General features: G+C 37.9%; 1 long non-coding RNA gene across 1 annotated transcript in view; it reads left to right on the top strand.

Annotated features, from left to right (window-relative positions):
• Positions 1 to 22,735, top strand: part of LOC140163167 (uncharacterized) — a 66,968-nt gene that overhangs the window by 727 nt on the left and 43,506 nt on the right. The gene's annotated exons all lie outside the window — the stretch shown is intronic.

Raw genomic sequence — 22,735 nt, 5'->3', positions numbered from 1 at the left:
TACAGGTTCTTTCTTTCTTTCTTTCTTTACCTAGCTGGGGTTTACACCCCCAGCTAGGTACTATAATGTTATCCATTACACAGCCGTGGCGTTAGTCACGGCTGTGTCTTTTTTCTTACAGGTTCTTTCTTGCACATCCGCCATCGGCGATGTGCATTCTTTTTACCACGTTCTTGCACATCCGCCATCGGCGATGTGCATTCTTTTTACCGCGTTCTTCTTCTTCTTTCTTTCTTTCTTTCTTTCTTCTGTCAACATCATAATCAGCCATCGTAGCCACATGCTTTCAGGCATGTTGACCATACTTGGTCAGTATAACCGTTTGGTGGTGCCACAGATGTCACATGATCAACTTCCGGTCAAATGTCATCCACTTCCGGTCAATGGCCAAAACTTGGATTTTCACTAAAAATGCTACTCCTCCCACATATTACATAGCACCGTGCCGTCACTTACACACATGCATCATCTATAGCCACTGTCTAAAAGTTATACCACAAAATTGGAATCAAAGGTCATTAAGGGGTCACTTCGGTAAAAGTCTGAAAAATTTGTAAAAATATTCAAAAAATCACTGTCTTTACAAATTACATAGCAGAGAGTCGCCATTAGCACACATGCATCGCTACTAGCCAGGGTCTTTAGGATGTCTACAGTTTTGGGGTCAAAGGTCATTAAGGGGTTACTTACGGTCAAAAACCAAAATTATCAAAAAAAAAAAAAAAAATTTTATCTCAAAATGTAAACAGACCAGAGTAATATAATCATCATACATGAATCAGTGTTACTTGATGTATGCATGGTATTTTTATTTTGGGGGTCAAAGGTCATTAAGGGGTCACTTCCTGTTTTTAGCTAAATAACTTTAAGAATTTTATCTCGACAACTAAACATAGTAGAATTTTTTAATTAAAATTGGAACAATGCATTTTGTCGGTGTACATAAGGTTTTTTTTTCATTGAAGTCAAAAGTCATTAAGGGGTCAGAAGGTCAATCATAAATTTTTTTAAAATCAAAATCCACGTATAAGTTCCGATTAAGCTGAAATTCACCAGGAATATTCCTTATGACATCCTAAGCACTATGTTATATTTTTTCTTATTTTGCATCAGCCCCCCTAAAATACCTGGCGGTTGTGCATGCTCATGGTGCATGGCGACCGCAACCATATCTAGTTGCACATCCGCCATCGGCGATGTGCATTCTTTTTACCGCGTTCTTCTTCTTAAGTTAGGCGTGCAGCCTAACTTATTTCTTTCTTGCCATTTCTTTAAGTTAGGCGGGCAGCCTAACTTATTTCTTTCTTGCGATTTCTTTCTTCTTTCTTTCTTTCTTTCTTTCTTCTTTCTTCTCACAATTTGCTACTACTTCCACATCCTTGATCGGATTTCGACCAAACTCAGTCACAAGCAGTACTGGGTAGCTGTCTACAAAAGTTATGGGTTGTTTAAAGTCAGAGGTCATCCAAGGGGTCACAGGGGTCAAAAAAGGTCATTTTAACCCAAAATACTCCAATCGAGCTGAAATTTATATGCAATGATCCTTATGACATTCTAAACATGTTTAAAATATTTTAAAATTTATTTAAGGTCATTAAGGGGTCATAAAGGGGTCAAAGGTCAAGTTTTTCAAAATGCTCCAATTAAGCTGAAATTTAAATGCAATGATCCTTATCACATTCTAAACATTTCAAAAATATTTTAAAATTCATTTAAGGTCATAAAGGGGTCAAAGGTCAAGTTTTTTTAAATGCTTCAATTAAATGCAATGATCCTTATGACATTCTAAACATGTTGAAAATATTTTTGAAATTCATTTAAGGTCATTAAGGGGCAATAAGGGGGTCAAAGGTCAAGTTTTCAAAATGTTTCAATTGAGCTGAAATTTAAATGCAATGATCCTTATGACATTCTTAACATGTTTTAAATATTTTAAAATTCATTTAAGGTCATTAAGGATGTCATACAGAGGTCAAAGGTCAAGTTTTCAAAATACCAGCTTTCCAGGATCAAGGTATATTAAAACGGCAATTAATGAAACAGTCTTATTAAAATTAATACTATCCATTCAGCACAGTGTTGCTGCTGGATCAGATCGTCACAGTCATCCGCCTAACTTACCTCGTGCCCTTGCAAAGGGCACAGTTGCTCTAGTTAAGTTAGGCGTGCAGCCTAACTTATTTCTTTCTTGTCGTTTCTTTCTTTCTTTCTTCTTTCTCACAATTTGCTTCTTCTGCCACATCCTTGATCAGATTTCGACCAAACTCAGTCACAAGCAGTATTGGGTAGCTGGCTACATAAGTTATGGGTTGTGTAACGTTAAAGGTCATCCAGGGGTCACTGGGGTCAAAAAAGGTCATTTGAACTGAAAATGCTCCAATTGAGCTGAAATTTAAATGCAATGATCCTTGCGACATTATAAACATGTTTAAGATTTTCTTAAATTCATTTAAGGTCATTAAGGGGCCATAAAGGGGTCAAAGGTCAAGTTTTTCAAAATGCTCCAATTGAGTTGAAATTTAAATGCAATGATCCTTATGACATCCTTAACATTTTAATAATAATTTGAAATTCATTTTAAGGTCATTAAGGGGTCATAAAGGGGTCAAAGGTCAAGTTTTTCAAAATGCTCCAATTGAGCTGAAATTTAAATGCAATGATCCTCATGACATTCTTAACATGTTTGAAATATTTTAGAATTCATTTAAGGTCATTTAGGGTCACAAAGGGGTCAAAGGTCAAGTTTTTTCAAAATGCTCCAATTGAAACGCAATGATCCTTATGACATTGTTAACATGTTTAAAATAGTTTAAGATTCATTTAAGGTCATTTAAGGGTCATAAAGGGGCTAAAGGTAAAGTTTTCAAAATGCTTCAATTGAGCTGAAATTTAAATGCAATGATCCTTATGACATTCTTACTCATGTTTTAAATAATCGGGGCCATACAGAGGACAAAAGTCAAGTTTTCAAAATGCCAGCTTTCCACGATCAAGGTATATTACAACGACAATTAATGAAATAGTCGTATTAAAATAATCCTATCCAGCACAGTATTGCTGCTTGATCAGATCGTCACAGTCATCCGCCTAACTTACCTTGTGCCCTTGCAAAGGGCACAGTTGCTCTAGTTCTTCTTTCTTTCTTTCTTTCTTCTTCTCACAATTTGCTACTACTTCCACATCCTTGATCGGATTTTGACCAAACTCAGTCACAAGCAGTATTGGGTAGCTGGCTACAAAAGTCATGGGTTGTTTAACGTCAGAGGTCACCCAAGAGGTCACAAAAAAAAAAAAGGTCATTTTAACCGAAAATGCTCCAATTGAGCTGAAATTTAAATGCAATGATCCTTATGACATTCTAAACATATTTAAAATATTTTAAAATTTATTTAAGGTCATTAAGGGGCCATAAAGGGGTCAAAGGTCACGTTTTTCAAAATGCTCCAATTGAGCTGAAATTTAAATGCAATGATCCTTATGACATTCTAAACATTCTAAAAACATTTTAAAATTCATTTAAGGTCATTAAGGGGTCATAAAGGGGTCAAAGGTCTAGTGTTCCAAAATGCTCCAATTGAGCTGAAATGTAAATGCAATGATCCTTATGACATTCTAAACATGTTGAAAATATTTTGAAATTCATTTAAGGTCATTAAGTGGCAATAGGGGGTCAAAGGTCAAGTTTTCAAAATGTTTCAATTGAGCTGAAATTTAAATGCAATGATCCTTATGACATTCTTAACATATTTTAAATATTTTAAAATTCATATAAGGTCATTAAGGAGGTCATACAGAGGTCAAAGATCAAGTTTTCAAAATGCCAGTTTTCAACGATGAAGGTATATTAAAGCGGCAATTAATGAAACAGTCTTATTAAAATTAATACTATCCAGCACAGTGTTGCTGCTTGATCAGATCGTCACAGTCATCCGCCTAACTTACCTCGTGCCCTTGCAAAGGGCACAGTTGCTCTAGTTTGCATTTCTTTCTTTCTTTCTTTCTTCTTTCTTCTTTCTTCTCACAATTTGCTACTTCTTCCACACCCTTGATCGGATTTCGACCAAACTCAGTCACAAGCAGTATTGGGTAGCTGGCTACAAAAGGTATGGGTTGTTTAACATCAGAGGTCATCCAAGGGGTCACAGGGGTAAAAAAAGGTAATTTTAACCGAAAATGCTCCGATTAAGCTGAAATTTAAATGCAATGATCCTAATTACATTCTAAACATGTTTAAAATATTTTCAAATTTATTTAAGGTCATTAAGGGGCCATAAAGGGGTCAAAGGTCAAGTTTTTCAAAATGCTCCAATTGAGCTGAAATTTAAATGCAATAATCCTTATGACATTCTAAACATGTTAAAAATATTGTAAAATTCATTTCAGTTCATTAAGGGGCAATAAAGGGGTCAAAGGTCAAGTTTTCAAAATGCTTCAATTGAGCTGAAATTTAAATGCAATGATCCTTATGACATTCTTTACATGTTTTAAATATTTCAAAATTCATTTAAAGTCATTAAGGGGTCATACAGAGGTCAAAAGTCAAGGTATATTAAAACGGCAATTAATGAAACAGTCTTATTAAAATCAATACTATCCAGCACCCAGCACAGTATTGCCGCTTGATCAGATCGTCACAATCATCCGCCTAACTTACCTCGTGCCCTTGCAAAGGGCACAGTTGCTCTAGTTCTTTCTTTCTTTCTTTCTTCTTCTCACAATTTGCTACTACTTCCACATCCTTGATCGGATTTCGACCAAACTCAGTCACAAGCAGTATTGGGTAGCTGGCTACAAAAGTTATGGGTTGTTTAACGTCAGAGGTCATCCAAGGGGTCACAGGGGTCAAAAGAGGTCATTTTAACCGAAAATGCTCCGATTGAGCTGAAATTTAAATGCAATGATCCTTCTGACATTCTAAACATGTTTCAAATATTTTAAAATTTATTTAAGGTCATAAAGGGGTCATAAAAGGGTCAAAGGTCAAGTGTTCCAAAATGCTCCAATTGAGCTGAAATTTGAATGCAATGATCCTTATGACATTCTTAACATGTTGAAAATATTTTAAAATTCATTTAAGGTCATTAAGGGGCAATCAAGGGGTCAAAGGTCAAGTTTTCAAAATGCTTCAATTGAGCTGAAATTTAAATGCAATGATCCTTATGACATTCTTAACATGTTTTAAATATTTTAAAATTCATTTAAGGTCATTAAAGGGGTCATACAGAGGTCAAAGGTCAAGTTTTCAAAATGCCAGCTTTCCACGATTAAGGTTTATTAAAACGGCAATTAATGAAACAATCTTATTAAAATTAATACTATCCAGCACAGTGTTGCTGCTTGATCAGATCATCACAGTCATCCGCCTAACTTACCTCGTGCCCTTGCAAAGGGCACAGTTGCTCTAGTTCTTCTTTCTTTCTTCTGTCAACACTATGATCAGCCATCGTAGCCACATGCTTTCAGGCATGTTGACCATACTTAGTCAGTATAACCGTTTGGTGGTGCCACAGATGTCACATGATCAACTTCCGGTCAAATGTCATCCACTTCCGGTCAATGGCCAAAACTTGGATTTTCACTAAAAATGCTACTCCTCCCACATATTACATAGCACCGTGACGTCACTTACACACATGCATCATCTATAGCCAGTGTCTAAAAGTTATACCACAAAATTGGAATCAAAGGTCATTAAGGGGTCACTTCGGTAAAAGTCTGAAAAATTTGTAAAAATATTCAAAAAATCACTGTCTTTACAAATTACATAGCAGAGAGTCGCCATTAGCACACATGCATCGCTATTATCTAGGGTCTTTAGGATGCCTACAGTTTTGGGGTCAAAGGTCATTAAGGGGTTACTTCCGGTCAAAAACCAAAATTATCAAAAAAGTTTACATTTTTTTTTTCTCAAAATGAAAACAAACCAGAGTAATATACCCATCATACATGAATTAGTGTTACATGGTGTATGCATGGTATTTTTTATTTTGGGGGTCAAAGGTCATTAAGGGGTAACTTCCTGTTTTAGCTAAATAACTTCAAGAATTTTATCTCAACAACTAAACATAGTAGAATTTTTTAATTAAAAGTGGAACAATGCATTTTGTCGTTGTATATAAGGTTTTATTTTCATTGAGGTCAAAGGTCATTAAAGGGGTCAAAAGGTCAATCATAAATTTAAAAAATCATAATCCATGTATAAGTTCCGATAAAGCTGAAAATTCACCAGGAATATTCCTTATGACATCCTAAGCACTATGTAATATTTTTGCGGGGTCAAAGGTAATTAAGGGATCACTTCCGGTTCTCACAGATTCGAGTCATAACTCATTTGTCACTGCTGGCTGTGCATCCTCATGATCGCAGGCTAAGCATAATCAGATCTCGTTTACATTATTGATTTTTATTTAGGGTCAAAGGTTATGAGGGTCACTTCCGGTGTTAAACAAAATACCTTCTAAAATACCTGGCGGTTGTGCATGCTCGCGGTCGCAGGCGACCGCAGCCAGATCTTGTTGCACAGCCGCCATCGGCGCTGTGCATTGTTTTTACCGCGTTCTTCTTTCTTCTGTCAACACTTGCAGACCCCCCCTCTTGAAATTTACAAATTGCTCTAGCTCCGACATACTTTCATGGATTTCAACCAAACTTAGACACACTCATCACTGGCACTTGCTACAAATGTCACATGATCAATTTCCGGTCAATGGTCATCCACTTCCGGTCAATGGTCAAAAACGTGATTTTCACTAAAAATGCTTCTTCTTCCACATATTACATAGCATCGTGACATCACTTGCACACATGCATCATATATAGCCAGTGTCTAAAAGTTATACCACAAAATTGGAATCAAAGGTCATTAAGGGGTCACTTCCGGTAAAAGTCTGAAAAATTTGTAAAAATATTCAAAAAATCACTGTCTTTACAAATTACATAGCAGAGAGTCGCCATTAGCACACATGCATCGCTACTAGCTAGGGTCTTTAGGATGCCTACAGTTTTGGGGTCAAAGGTCATTAAGGGTTACTTCCGGTCAAAAACCAAAATTATCAAAAATTTAAAAAAATTTTATCTCAAAATGTAAACAGACCAGAGCAATATAACCATCATACATGAATTGGTATTACCTGATGTATGCACGGTATTATGATTTTTTGGTTCAAATTTCATTAAGGGTTCACTTCCTGTTTTTAGCTAAATAACTTTAAGAATTTTATCTCAACAACTAAACAAAGTAGAATTTAAAAATTAAAATTGTAAAAATACATTTTGTCGGTGTACATAAGGTTTTTTTTTCATCGAGGTCAAACGTCATTAAGGGGGTCAAAAAGTCAATCATAAATTTAAAAAAAATCAAAATCCATTTATAAATTCCAATTAAGCTGGAATTCACCAGGAATATTCCTTATGACATCGTGAGCAGTATGTAATATTTTGCGGGGTCAAAGGTTATTAAGGGATCACTTCCGGTTATCAACAAAACCGCCTGGTGGCTGTGCTCGCGGTCGCAGGTGACCGCAACCAATCAGATCTCGTTGCACATCCGCCATCGGCGATGTGCATTCTTTTTACCGCGTTCTTCTTTCTTCTGTCAACACTTGCAGACCCCCCTCTTGAAATTTACAAATTGCTCTAGCTCCGACATACTTTCATGGATTTCAACCAAACTTAGACACACTCATCACTGGCACTTGCTACAAATGTCACATGATCAATTTCCGGTCAATGGTCATCCACTTCCGGTCAATGGTCAAAAACGTGATTTTCACCAAAAATGCTTCTTCTTCCAAATATTACATAGCATCGTGACATCACTTGCACACATGCATCATATATAGCCAGTGTCTAAAAGTTATACCACAAAATTGGAATCAAAGGTCATTAAGGGGTCACTTCCGGTAAAAGTCTGAAAAATTTGTAAAAATATTCAAAAAATCACTGTCTTTACAAATTACATAGCAGAGAGTCGCCATTAGCACACATGCATCGCTACTAGCTAGGGTCTTTAGGATGCCTACAGTTTTGGGGTCAAAGGTCATTAAGGGGTTACTTCCGGTCAAAAACCAAAATTATCAAAAATGTTTAAAAAATTTTATCTCAAAATGTAAACAGACCAGAGTAATATAATCATCATACATGAATCAGTGTTACCTGATGTATGCATGGTATTTTTATTTTGGGGTCAAAGGTCATTAAGGGGTCACTTCCTGTTTTTAGCTAAATAACTTCAAGAATTTTTATCTCGACAACTAAACATAGTAGAATTTTTTAATTAAAATTAGAACAATGCATTTTGTCGGTGTACATAAGGTTTTTTTTTCATTGAAGTCAAAGGTCATTAAGGGGGTCAAAAGGTCAATCATAAATTTAAAAAAAATCAAAATCCATGTATAAGTTCCGATTACCCGCATATTTTACATTATTGATTTTTATTTAGGGTCAAAGGTTATGAGGCGTCACTTCCGGTGTTAAACAAAATACCTTCTAAAATACCTGGCGGTTGTGATGTTTCATGATCGCAGGCGCATCGCAACCATATCTATTTGCACATCCGCCATCGGCGATGTGCATTCTTTTTTCAGCGTTTTGCACATCCGCCATCGGCGATGTGCATTCTTTTTACCGCGTTCTTCTTTCTTTTTCTTGCACAGCCGCCATCGGGCGCTTGTGCATTGTTTTTACCGCGTTTTCTTGCACATCCGCCATCGGCGTATGTGCATTCTTTTTTACCGCTTCTTCTTCTTCTTTCTTTCTTCTTATTCTTCTTCTGTCAACACTATGATCAGCCATCGTAGCCACATGCTTTCAGGCATGTTGACCATACTTGGTCAGTATAACCGTTTGGTGGTGCCACAGATGTCACATGATCAACTTCCGGTCAAATGTCATCCACTTCCGGTCAATGGCCAAAACTTGGATTTTCACTAAAAATGCTACTCCTCCCACATATTACATAGCACCGTGACGTCACTTACACACATGCATCATCTATAGCCAGTGTCTAAAAGTTATACCACAAAATTGGAATCAAAGGTCATTAAGGGTCACTTCCGGTAAAAGTCTGAAAAATTTGTAAAAAAAAATAAAAAAATCACTGTCTTTACAAATTACATAGCAGAGAGTCGCCATTAGCACACATGCATCGCTATTATCTAGGGTCTTTAGGATGCCTACAGTTTTGGGGTCAAAGGTCATTAAGGGGTTACTTCCGGTCAAAAACCAAAATTATCAAAAAAGTTTACATTTTTTTATCTCAAAATGTAAACAAACCAGAGTAATATACCCATCATACATGAATTAGTGTTACATGGTGTATGCATGGTATTTTTTATTTTGGGGTCAAAGGTCATTAAGGGTAACTTCCTGTTTTAGCTAAATAACTTCAAGAATTTTTATCTCAACAACTAAACATAGTAGAATTTTTTAATTAAAAGTGGAACAATGCATTTTGTCGTTGTATATAAGGTTTTATTTTCATTGAGGTCAAAGGTCATTAAAGGGGTCAAAAGGTCAATCATAAATTTAAAAAAATCATAATACATGTATAAGTTCCGATAAAGCTGAAAATTCACCAGGAATATTCCTTATGACATCCTAAGCACTATGTAATATTTTTGCGGGGTCAAAGGTAATTAAGGGATCACTTCCGGTTCTCACAGATTCGGAGTCATAACTCATTTGTCACTGCTGGCTGTGCATCCTCGCGGTCGCAGGCTAACATAATCAGATCTCGTTTACATTATTGATTTTTATTTAGGGTCAAAGGTTATGAGGGTCACTTCCGGTGTTAAACAAAATACCTTCTAAAATACCTGGCGGTTGTGATGTTTCTCGCGGGTCGCAGGCGACCGCAGCCAGATCTTGTTACACAGCCGTGACGTTAGTCACGGCTGTGTCTTTTTTCTTACAGGTTCTTTACACAGCCGTGACGTTAGTCACGGCTGTGTCTTTTTTCTTACAGGTTCTTTCTTTCTTCTTCTTCTTCTTCTTCTTTCTTCTGTCAACCATTACATTTGCTCTAGCACTCACATGCTTACATCGATTTTGACCTAACTTGGTCAAAATGATCATTGACTGTGCCCCTACATGTCACATGAAACTTGTGGGGTCAAAGGTCATGCAGGGGTCACAGGGGTCAAAAACGTGATTTCAACTAAAAATGCATCTTCTCCCACAACTTACGTTGGACAGTGACCCCACTTGCACACATGCATTGTTATTACCCAGTGTCTATGTGGTGTACACAGATTTGGGGTCAAAGGTCTTTAAGGGGTCACTTCCGGTTAAAAACGAAAAACCTTCTAAAATTTTTATTAGCTAAGTAAAACATAGCACAGTAACGGTATGTTCACATATGATCTGCAGTCACCCAATGTATATGTGGTATTTTTTTTATTTGGGATCAAAGTTCATTAAGGGGTCACTTCCGGTTTAAAAAGAAATACCTTTAAAATGCATCTTCTTCCACAAATTATGTGGGACAGAGACGCCACTTGCACACATGCATTGTTATTACCCAGTGTCTATGGGGTATACATAGATTTGGGTTCAAAGGTCATTAAGGGGTCACTTCCGGTATAAAACGAAAAACCTTCAAAATTTTGTATTTGCTAAGAAAATCATAGAACAGACACCGTACGTCCACACATACATTGTGGTTACCCAAGTCATATGTGGGATTTTTTTTAGTTGGGGTCAAATGTCATTAAGGGTCACTTCCGGTCTGAGACGAAAAACCTTCAAAATGCCCCTTCTGCCACAAATAACATGGCAAAGTGATGTCACGTGCACACATACATTGACATTAGCCAATGTCTATGGGGTTTTCATATATTTTGGGGTCAAAGGTCATTAAGGGTAACAACACGGCTGTGTTCGTGGTCTTAGACCACAGCTAAGTCTAGTTCTTTCTTCTTCTGTCAACCATTACATTTGCTCTAGCACTCACATGCTTACATCGATTTTGACCTAACTTGGTCACAATGATCATTGACCATGCCCCTACATGAAATTCGTGGGGTCAAAGGTCAAGCAAGGGTCACAGGGGTCAAAAACGTGATTTCAACTAAAAATGCATCTTCTCCCACAACTTACGTAGGACAGCGACCCCACTTGCACACATGCATTGTTGTTACCCAGTGTCTATGTGGTGTACACAGATTTGGGGTCAAAGGTCATTAAGGGGTCAATTCCGGTATAAAACGAAAAACCTTCAAACATTTTTATTAGCTAAGTAAAACATAGCACAGTAACGGTATGTTCACATATGATCTGTAGTCACCCAATGTATATGTGGTATTTTATTTATTTGGGGTCAAAGCTCATTAAGGGGTCACTTCCGGTATAAAACGAAATACCTTTAAAATGCATCTTCTTCCACAGATTATGTGGGACAGAGACGCCACTTGCACACATGCATTGATATTACCCAGTGTCTATATGGTGTACACAGATCTGGGGTCAAAGGTCATTAAGGGGTCACTTCCGGTATAAAACGAAATACCTTCAAAAATTTTTATTAGCTAAGTAAAGCATGGGACAGTAACGGTATGTTCACACATGATCTGCAGTCACCCAATGTATATGTGTTTTTTTTTTATTTGGGGTCAAATCTCATTAAGGGGTCACTTCCGGTATAAAACGAAATACCTTTAAAATGCATCTTCTTCCACAGATTCTGTAGGACAGTGACGCCACTTGCACACATGCATTGTTATTACCCAGTGTCTATGTGGTGTACACAGATTTGGGGTCAAAGGTCATTAAGGGGTCACTTCCGGTATAAAACGAAAAACCTTCAAAATTTTTCATTTGCTAAGAAAAACATAGGACAGTAACGGTATGTTCACACATGAATTGTGGTTACCCAGTTTATATGTGGTATTATTTTATTTGGGGTCAAAGGTCATTAAGGGGTCACTTCCGGTATAAAACAAAATACCTTAAAAAAGCATCTTCTCCCACAAATTACTCAGAACAGTGATGCCACTTACACACATGCATTGTTATTACCCAGTGTTTATGGGGTGTACACAGATTTGGGGTCAAAGGTTATTAAGGGGCCACTTCCGGTCTGAGACGAAAAACTTTCAAAATGCCCATTCTGCCACAAATAACATGGCAAAATAATGCCACGTGCACGCATACATTGACTATGCCAATGCCTATGGGGTTTTCATATATTTTGGGGTCAAAGGTCATTAAGAGGTCACAACACGGCTGTGTTCGTGGTCTTAGACCACAGCTAAGTCTAGTTTCTTCTTCTTTCTTCTGTCAACCATTACATTTGCTCTAGCACTCACATGCTTACATCGATTTTGACCTAACTTGGTCACAATGATTATTGACCGTGCCCCTACATGTCACATGAAACTCGTGGGGTCAAAGGTCACACAGAGGTCATAGGGGTCAAAAACGTGATTTTAACTAAAAATGCATCTTCTCCCACAGCTTACGTAGGACAGCGGCCGCACTTGCACACATGCGTTGTTATTACCCAGTGTCTATGTGGTGTACACAGATTCGGGGTCAAGGGTCATTAAAGGGTCACTTCCGGTATAAAACGAAAAACCTTCACAATTTTTTATTAGCTAAGTAAAACATAGCACAGTAACGGTATGTTCACATATGATCTGCAGTCATCCAATGTATATGTGGTATTTTTTTTATTTGGGGTCAAAGCTCATTAAAGGGTCACTTCCGGTATAAGAAGAAATACTTTTAAAATGCATCTTCTTCCACAAATTATGTGGGACAGAGACGCCACTTGCACACATGCATTGTTATTACCCAGTGTATATGGGGTGTACACAGATTTGGGGTCAAAGGTCATTAAAGGGTCACTTCCGGTATAAAACGAAATACCTTCAAAAATTTTTATTAGCTAAGTAAAACATGGCACAGTAACGGTATGTTGACACATGATCTGCAGTCACCCAATGTATATGTGGTATTTTTTTATTTGGGGTCAAATCTCATTAAGGGGTCACTTCCGGTATAAAACGAAATACCTTTAAAATGCATCTTCTTCCACAGATTATGTAGGACAGTGACGCCACTTGCACACATGCATTATTATTACCCAGTGTCTATGGGGTGTACACAGATTTGGAGTCAAAGGTCATTAAGGGGTCACTACCGGTATAAAACGAAAAACCTTCAAAAAAATTTATTTGCTAAGAAAACATAGGACAGTAGCGGTATGTTCACACATGAATTGTGGTTACCCAATTCATATGTGGTATTTTTTTATTTGGGGTCAAATGTCATTAAGGGGTCACTTCCGGTCTGAGACAAAAACCTTCAAAATGCCCCTTCTGCCACAAGTGACATGGCAAAGTGATGCCACGTGCACACATGCATTGACATTAGCCAATGTCTATGGGCGTTTTCATATATTTTGGGGTCAAAGGTCATTAAGTGGTAACAACACGGCTGTGTTCGTGGTCTTAGACCACAGCTAAGTCTAGTTCTTTCTTCTGGCAACAAACTGCACATTTTTTGTTCTAGCTCAGACATGCTTTGACCGATTTTGACCTAACTTGGTCACAATCATCATTGACCACGACCATACCCGTCACCTGACTTTTAGTAGGTTAAAGGTTACAGAGGGGTCAAATAGGCCAAAACTGTAATTTCAGCTAAAGATGCTTCTTCCCGTACATGTAACATTCTACAATGATGCCACTTGCACATAAGCATCGGCTATACCCAGTACCCATAGGGTGTCAACAGAATTGGGATCAAAGGTCATTAAGGGGGCATTTCTGGTATATAACCAAATACCTTCAAAATGCTTCTTCTGCCACATATTACATAGCACAATGACGTCACTTGCACATATGCATCGGCTTTTCCCAGTGCCTATAACTTGTACACAGAATTGGGGTCAAAGGTCATTAAAGGGGCAAAATCTTACAATTGCAAAATCTGGACATCTATAAGGGGTATGGGGGTCAAACTCGGTGACAACAAATCTCATGACCAGGGGAACATTTTGCAGGGGTCAAGTCAAAGGTCACGCAGAGGTCAAATTTTAGAAATGCATTTTCTAGACATTTGTAAGGGGTCCGAGGCTCAAACTCGGTGACAAAAAACTTAATGACCAGGGGAATATTTTGAAACACTTTGCAGGGGTCAGGTCAAAGGTTACCTGGGTCAAATTTTATAATTTTATTTTCTGGACAACTGTAAGGGATATGGGGCTCAAACTCAGTGACAACAAATCTCATGACCAGGGGAACATTTTGCAGGGGTCAGGTCAAAGGTCATGCACAGGTCAAATTTTAGAAATACAATTACTGGACATCTGTAAGGGGTGCGGGTCTCAAACTCGGTGACAACAAACCTCGTTATCCGGGAAACATTAAGGTCAAAGGTCAGGTCAAACACCCAGCTAGGTTTGTGGTCTATGACCACCATTTGCCACTAGTCTTTACACAGCCGTGACGTTAGTCACGGCCGTGTCTTTTTTCTTACAGGTTCTTTCTTCTTTCTGTCAACCATTACATTTGCTCTAGCACTCACATGCTTACATCGATTTTGACCTAACTTGGTCACAATGATCATTGACCGTGCCCCTGCATGTCACATGAAACTTGTGGGGCCAAAGGTCACGCAGGGGTCAAACACGTGATTTCAACTAAAAATGCATCTTCTCCCACAACTTAAGTATGACAGTGACGCCACTTGCACATATGAATTGTTATTACCCAGTGTCTATGTGGTGTACACAGATTTGGGGTCAAAGGTCATTAAGGGGTCACTTCCGGTATAAAACGAAATACCTTCAAAAATTTTTATTAGCTAAACAAAACATAGGACAGTAACGGTATGTTCACAAATGAATTGTTCTTACCCACTTTATATGTGGTATTTTTTAAATTTGGGTCAAAGGTCATTAAGGGGTCACTTCCGGTATAAAACGAAATACTTTTAAAACGCATCTTCTCCCACAAATTACGTAGGACAGTGACGCCACTTGCACACATGAATTGTTATTATCCAGTGTCTATAGGGTGTACACAGATTTGGGGTCAAAGGTCATTAAGGGGTCACTTCCGGTATAAAACGAAATACCTTCAAAAATTTCTATTAGCTGAACAAAACATAGGACAGTAACGGTATGTTCACACATGAATTGTGGTTACCCAGTGTATATGTGATACTTTTTATTTTGGGTCAAAGGTCATTAAGGGGTCACTTCCGGTATAAAACGAAATACCTTTAAAATGCATCTTCACCCACAAATTACGTAGGACAGTGACGCCACTTGCACACATGCATTTTCATTACCCAGTATCTACGTGGTGTACACAGATTTGGGGTCAAAGGTCATTAAAGGGTCATTTCCGGTATAAAACGAAATACCTTCAAAAATATTTATTAGCTAAACAAAACATTGGACAGTAACGGTATGTTCACACATGAATTGTGGTTATCCAGTGTATCTCTGGTATTTTTTTTATTTGGGATTAAAGGTCATTTAGGGGTCACTTCCGGTCTAAAACGAAATTCCTTCTAAATGCCTCTTCTGCCACAAATAACATGGTAAAGTGATGCCACATGCATACATACATTGACATTAGCCAATGTCTATGGGGTTTTCATATATGTTGGGGTCAAAGGTCATTAAGGGGTCACAACACGGCTGTGTTCGTGGTCTTAGACCACAGCTAAGTCTAGTATTGTTTTTATTTTGGTAATTTAAATACTATTTAAATATGATTATTATTATAACTATTTCGTGCTTTAATATATTCCCACTTATGTTCTAGTTAGGCTTTACGAGTTTCAGCTCCAAAGAACAAAGAATTTATAGTAAGGGTAAGGATATGGTTTTAGAGTTAACAGTGAGGGCTAAATTAAGGGTTAATGTTAGGGACAAAATAATACAGTCTAAAGAATAAGATTTCTACCGTAGAGTGCATTGAATTTGATCAAAGCATGCCATATGAGTCATTCTGTGACTATTCTTGCATACTGAATTGCGAAATGCTTTATCAATTAATAATAAGATTAACCCTAACTCATATTTGTTATTACACTGATTAGAATACTATATGAAACAGGATGTGAAAGGTTGGCATGGTTGGTCCACTCTGTATACGTTATGGTAACATAACATAACATAACATAACATAACATAACATAACATAACATAACATAACATAACATAATAGGCATTTATTGAGCGTCCCACAAAGAACGGAGCGCTTTACAAAAGAAATATATACAGGTACATGAACCATAAACTAATACAAACAATACAAACATGACAAAGCATAATATATGTCATGACAATTGGATAAGAGCATGATAAAAAAACTACTTGAACAGGTATGTTTTCAGATTTGCTTTGAAAAGCTAGAGTGTACCAGCTTCCCTGATGTCACGAGGTAGAATGTTCCATATCCGTGGTGCACATGATTCAAATGAATGATCACCGGTACGTGTCTTGGTTTTTGGTTGAGATAGAAGTGTTTTATCCTTTGACGAACGAGTGGCATAAACAGAACTCGTAGACCAGTAGTTACACAGCCGTTACATTTGCTCTAGCACTCACATGCTTACATCGATTTTGACCTAACTTAGTCACAATGATCATTGACCATGCCCCTACATGTCACATGAAACTTGTGGGGTCAAAGGTCACGCAGGGGTCATAGGGGTCAAAAACGTGATTTCAACTAATAATGCATCTTCTCCCACAAATTACGTAGAACAATGACGCCACTTGCACACATGCATTGTTATTACCCAGTGTATATGGGGTGTACACAGATTTGGGGTCAAAGGTCATTGAGGGGTCACTTCCGGTATAAAACGAAATTCCTTCAAATATTTTTTTTAGCTGAACAAAACATAGGACAGTAATAGTATGTTCACACATGAATTGTGATTACCCAGTGTATATGTTGTTGTTTTTTTTGGGTCAAAGGTCATTAAGGGGTCACTTCCGGTATAAAACAAAATACCTTCAAAAAATTTTATTAGCTAAGAAAAACATAGGAGAGTGATTGTATGTTCACACATGAATTGTGTTTACCCAATGTATATATGGTATTTTTTTATTTGGGGTCAAAGGTCATTAAGGGGTTATTTCCGGTATAAAACGAAATACCTTTAAAATGCATCTTCTCCCACAAATTACGTAGGACAGTGACACCACTTGCACACATGCATTGTTATTACCCAGTGTCAATGTGGTGCACACAGATTTGGGGTCAAAGGTCATTAAGGGGTCACTTCCGGTATAAATCGAAATATCTTCAAAAAAATGTATTAGCTAAGAAAAACATGGAAGAGTGATGTTATGTTCACACATGGATTGTGTTTACCCAATGTATATATGGTATTTTTTTATTTGGGGTCAAAGGTCATTAAGGGGTCATTTCCGGTATAAAACGAAATACCTGTAAAATGCATCTTCTACCACAAATTACGTAGGACAGTGATGCCACTTGCACACCTGCATTGTTATTACCCAGTGTCTATGGGGTGTACACAGATTTGGGGTCAAAGGTCTTTAAGGTGTCACTTCCGGTATAAAACGAAATAACTTCAAAAAACTTTATCAGCCAATAAAAATATAGCACAGAGACGGTACATTCACACATGAATTGATGTTACTCGGTGTATTCGTGGTATTTTTTATTTGGGGTAAAAGGTCATTAAGGGGTCACTTCCGGTCTGAGACAAAAAAACCTTCAAAATGCCCCTTCTGCCACAAATAACATGGCAAGGTGATGCAACGTGCACACATACATTGACATTAGCCAATGTCTATGGGGTTTTCATAAATTTTGGGGTCAACAGTCATTAAGGGGTGACAACACGGCTGTGTTCGTGGGTTAGACCACAGCTAAGTCTAGTTACACAGCCGTGACGTTAGTCACGGCTGTGTCTTTTTTCTTACAGGTTCTTTCTTCTTTCTTTCTGTCAACCATTACATTTGCTCTAGCACTCACACGCTTACATCGATTTTGACCTAACTTGGTCACAATAATCATTGACCGTGCCCCTACATGTCATATGAAACTTGCGGGGTCAAAGGTCACGCAGGGGTCACAGGGTCAAAAACGTGATTTCAACTAAAATGCATCTTCTCCCACAACTTACGTCGGACAGCAACCCTGCTTGCACACATGTATTGCTATTACCCAGTGTCTATGTGGTGTACACAGATTTGGGGTCAAAGGTCATTAAGGGGTCACTTCCGGTATAAAACGAAAAACCTTCAAAAATTTTTATTAGCTAAATAAAACATAGCACAGTAACGATATGTTCACATATGATCTGCAGTCACCCAATGTATATGTGGTATTTTTTTATTTGGGATCAAAGCTCATTAAGGGTCACTTCCGGTATAAAAATAAATACCTTTAAAATGCATCTTCTTCCACAAATTATGTGGGACAGAGACGCCACTTGCACACATGCATTTTTATTACCCAGTGTCTATGGGGTGTACACAGATTTGGGGTCAAATGTCATTAAGGGGTCACTTCCGGTATAAAACGAAATACCTTCAAAAAATTTTATTAGCTAAGTAAAACATGGGACAGTAACGGTATGTTAACACATGATCTGCAGTCACCCAATGTATATGTGGTATTTTTTTATTTGGGGTCAAATCTCATTAAGGGGTCACTTCCGGTATAAAACGAAATACCTTTAAAATGCATCTTCTTCCACAGATTCTGTAGGACAGAGACGCCACTTGCACACATGCATTGTTATTACCCAGTGTCTATGGGGTGTACACAGATTTGGGGTCAAAGGTCATTAAGGGGTCACTTCCGGCATAAAACGAAAAACTTTCAAAATGTTTTATTTGCTAAGAAAAACATAGGACAGTAACGGTATGTTCACACATGAATTGTGGTTACCCAGTTTATATGTGGTATTATTTTATTTGGGGTCAAAGGTCATTAAGGGGTCACTTCCGGTATAAAACGAAATACCTTTAAAATGCTTCTTCTTCCACAAATTACGTAGGACAGTGACGTCACTTGCACACATGCATTGCTATAACACAGTGTCTATATGGTGTACACAGATTTGGGGTCAAAGGTCATTAAGGGGTCACTTCCGGTATAAAACGAAAAACCTTCAAAATTTTTTATTTGCTAAGAAAAACATAGGACAGTAACGGTATATTCACACATGAATTGTGGTTACCCAGTTTATATGTGGTATTATTTTATTTGGGGTCAAAGGTCATTAAGGGGTCACTTCCGGTATAAAATGAAATACCTTTAAAATGCTTCTTCTTCCACAAATTACGTAGGACAGTGACGCCACTTGCACACATGCATTGTTATAACACAGTGTCTATATGGTGTACACACATTTGTGGTCAATGGTCAGTAAGGGGTCACTTCCGGTATAAAACGATATACCTTCAAAATGTCCCTGCTGGCACAAAAAGCATAGCAAAGTGATGCCACGTGGACACGTGCATTGACATTAGCCAATGTCTATGGGGTTTTCATATATTTTGGGGTCAAAGGTGATTAAGGGGTCACCACACGGCTGTGTTCGTGGTCTTAGACCACAGCTAAGTCTAGTTACACAGCCGTGACGTTAGTCACGGCTGTGTCTTTTTTCTTACAGGTTCTTTCTTTCTTTCTTCTTTCTTCTTTCTGTCAACCATTACATTTGCTCTAGCACTCACATGCTTACATCGATTTTCACCTACTTTGGTCATAATAATCATTGACCGTGCCCCTACATGTCACATGAAACTCGTTGGGTCAAAGGTCACCCACGGGTCATAGGGGTCAAAAACGTAAATTTAACACAAAATGCATATTCTTCTACAAATTACATAGGACAGTGATGCCACTTGCACACGTGCATTGTAATTACCCAGTGTCTATAGGGTGTACACAGATTTGGGGTCAAAGGTCATTAAGGGGTCACTTTTGGTATAAAACGAAATACCTTCAATTTTTTTTATTAGCTAATGTAAACATAGGACAGTAACAGTATATTCACATATGAGTTGCAGTTACCCAGTGTATATGTGGTATTTTTTTTATTTGGGGTCAAAGTTCATTAAGGGGTCACTGCCGGTATAAAACTAAATACCTTTAAAATGCATCTTCTCCCACAAATTACGTAGGACAGTGACGCCACTTGCACACATGTATTGTTATTACACAGTGTCAATGTGGTGTACACAGATTTGGGGTCAAAGGTCATTAAGGGGTCATTTCCGGTATAAATCGAAATGTCTTCAAAAATTTTATTAGCTAAGAAAAACATAGGAGAGTGATGGTATGTTCACACATGAATTGTGTTTACCCAATGTATCTATGGTATTTTGTTATTTGGGGTCAAAGGTCATTAAGGGGTCATTTCCGGTATAAAACGAAATACCTTTAAAATGCATCTTCTCCCACAAATTACGTAGGACAGTGATGCAACTTGCACACATGCATTGTTATTACACAGTGTCAATGTGGTGTACACAGATTTGGGGTCAAAGGTCATTAAAGGGTCATTTCCGGTATAAATCGAAATTTCTTCAAAAATTTTTATTAGCTAAAAAAACAATAGGAGAATGATGTTATGTTCACACAGGAATTGTTATACCCAATGTATCATGTGGTATTTTTTTTTATAGGGTTAAAGGTAATTTAGGAGTCACTTCCGGTATAAAATGATGATAGACATGTAACGCCATTTCACCTACCACAGGGGTGCTCCTCTTGAAAACGGGCTCTCCTTTAAGCACATGATCTGACATGATACAATGACAGCCTACGTGGAAAGTACGTACCGAGAATCGCGACGTGTTTGGAAGGTATAAACATTGTTAAAGGACCCAAGCCTGGTGGTGAGTGTTGACTAAAACACATTAGTAATATTTTAAGGTCACATACATGTATAATATTGAGAACCGATTGCTAATTGTAGAGGTTTATACATGTAGACGCGTATTAAAAGTTAGCAATGTGAATCACATGCAGTGCATGCGGTAAGCGTTGGATTCCTGCACTTCGAAGGAGGTCATGAATATTTATGTTATGACGTTTTCAATAACTTTGGAAAATTTAGCTCAACTTAAAGCCATATTATAACATTTAAAAAATAAAAATTAAAAATAGATTAGTATTCATTTTCAATAAAATGCTAGCATTTACTAGGTATAACAGGGAAACCTCAGTTATTGCTGGTTTCATACTACCCTGCCGCTTGCCGCTGAGCGGCGTGGCGTACGCGTATTGCAGACAAACGGACACAATCAAGGCATGTCATTGGTTGAAACGGAAACAAAAGTATGCTGGAGGCTTAACCAGGGCTGTCAACTTTTTGGAATTGCTTGGCGTGAGACAGGCGTACCGGGATTTGCCAACTCAAAGGCACTGTTCATTTTGTACCATGATTACTTGAGCCACGGCGCTCAAGAATGTGAAAAGGGGTAGGAGCAACAAAATATTCATGACGATGCGTGAGATTTTACACATTTTCGAGCTTTTTGCGTGAGATTTACTACCTAGGCGTGAGATACTGAGATTATACTACCTTGGCGTGAGAAAGTCACCCAATGCGTGAGACTCACGGCCAATGCGTGAGAGTTGACAGCCCTGGGCTTAACACATTTGCTAGTCAGCCAAAATGGCCAAAACAGGCAATACAAATTTACATTGAAATTTAAAAGAACCGCTTGCTCAAGGAAACCTTCATAAATATGTTGTCTATACTTCACTTGACCCAAATATATGATTTTTTTTGCTGCTGAGAGACTCGCACATGGAATTTCAGAGGGATTTTGATAGCAGTTCCATTAAAAAAAGCTGCTATCGTCATGAGACTAAGATCTAGAAACACCCCCGTAATGCTGTTTTGGGGAATTTTGCTAGCAGAATCTTTTTGATGAAAGTCAATCTTTGACTAGAGCCTAACTTTGCTACGGAAAGTGCTATGACAAAAAGGTTTTCAGTGTTGGCTTAATTTCTTTTATACTCAAGGGCTTTAATTTGATATATAAATGATGCAGTTTGATGGCAAATTTGAATTCACCTGGCATACATGTACCTACATTTACTGTCAGATATCACTGAGATACGGTATGTCCCCTGTTAATTTTGAGCCGAACAAGTGAGGTAAAGCAAAGAAAATTGGAATTTACTACTAGCGCCAATGCATGTTACTCCGGTGGTTGTAATATGGTACGATCCTCTGGCATGTGTGTGTGTGTCCCGCACGCCCGTGTACGTAGGGGTGTGTTGACATCGAATACACTTCGGTTCGAGTAATATTTCCATCGTGGTTTATTCAAAATCTCGGATATGATTTTGACAAAACTACAGCACCTGAAGTCTTTTTTGCAGAGAATCTTTGTTTACTAAAGTACAATTACACCGGGACATTACAATCGTGCAAAAACCTGAATTAAAATTTTTTTGAGGGCGTTCTTCCCAGCAAATGTTATAATGGGTTTAACTAAATCTTAACTAAACCTTCAAAAGTCTTGACAAAATTGTGGCCTCTGTTATAATTATATAAATATCATATCAGACCACCCCCACCCCTACAAATTACTCATCATACAGAAATGTTTGCAGCCGATGCTCAGAACCAGGACAGTGACGTAGTGTATCAATATTCATTACCTCCTTCTAAGCACAGGAATCCAACGCTTACCTGTGCATGCAGCATGTATGTACATGTAGGTATGCCAGGCAAACCTTACCACATGCTAGTCAGCCAAATTCGCCTA

The sequence above is a fragment of the Amphiura filiformis genome, chromosome 10 (genome assembly GCF_039555335.1).
Source record: "Amphiura filiformis chromosome 10, Afil_fr2py, whole genome shotgun sequence".
Lineage (NCBI taxonomy): Eukaryota > Metazoa > Echinodermata > Ophiuroidea > Amphilepidida > Amphiuridae > Amphiura > Amphiura filiformis.
Note: the sequence above shows the minus strand (reverse complement) of the source record. Positions and strands in the feature narration are given on the sequence as shown.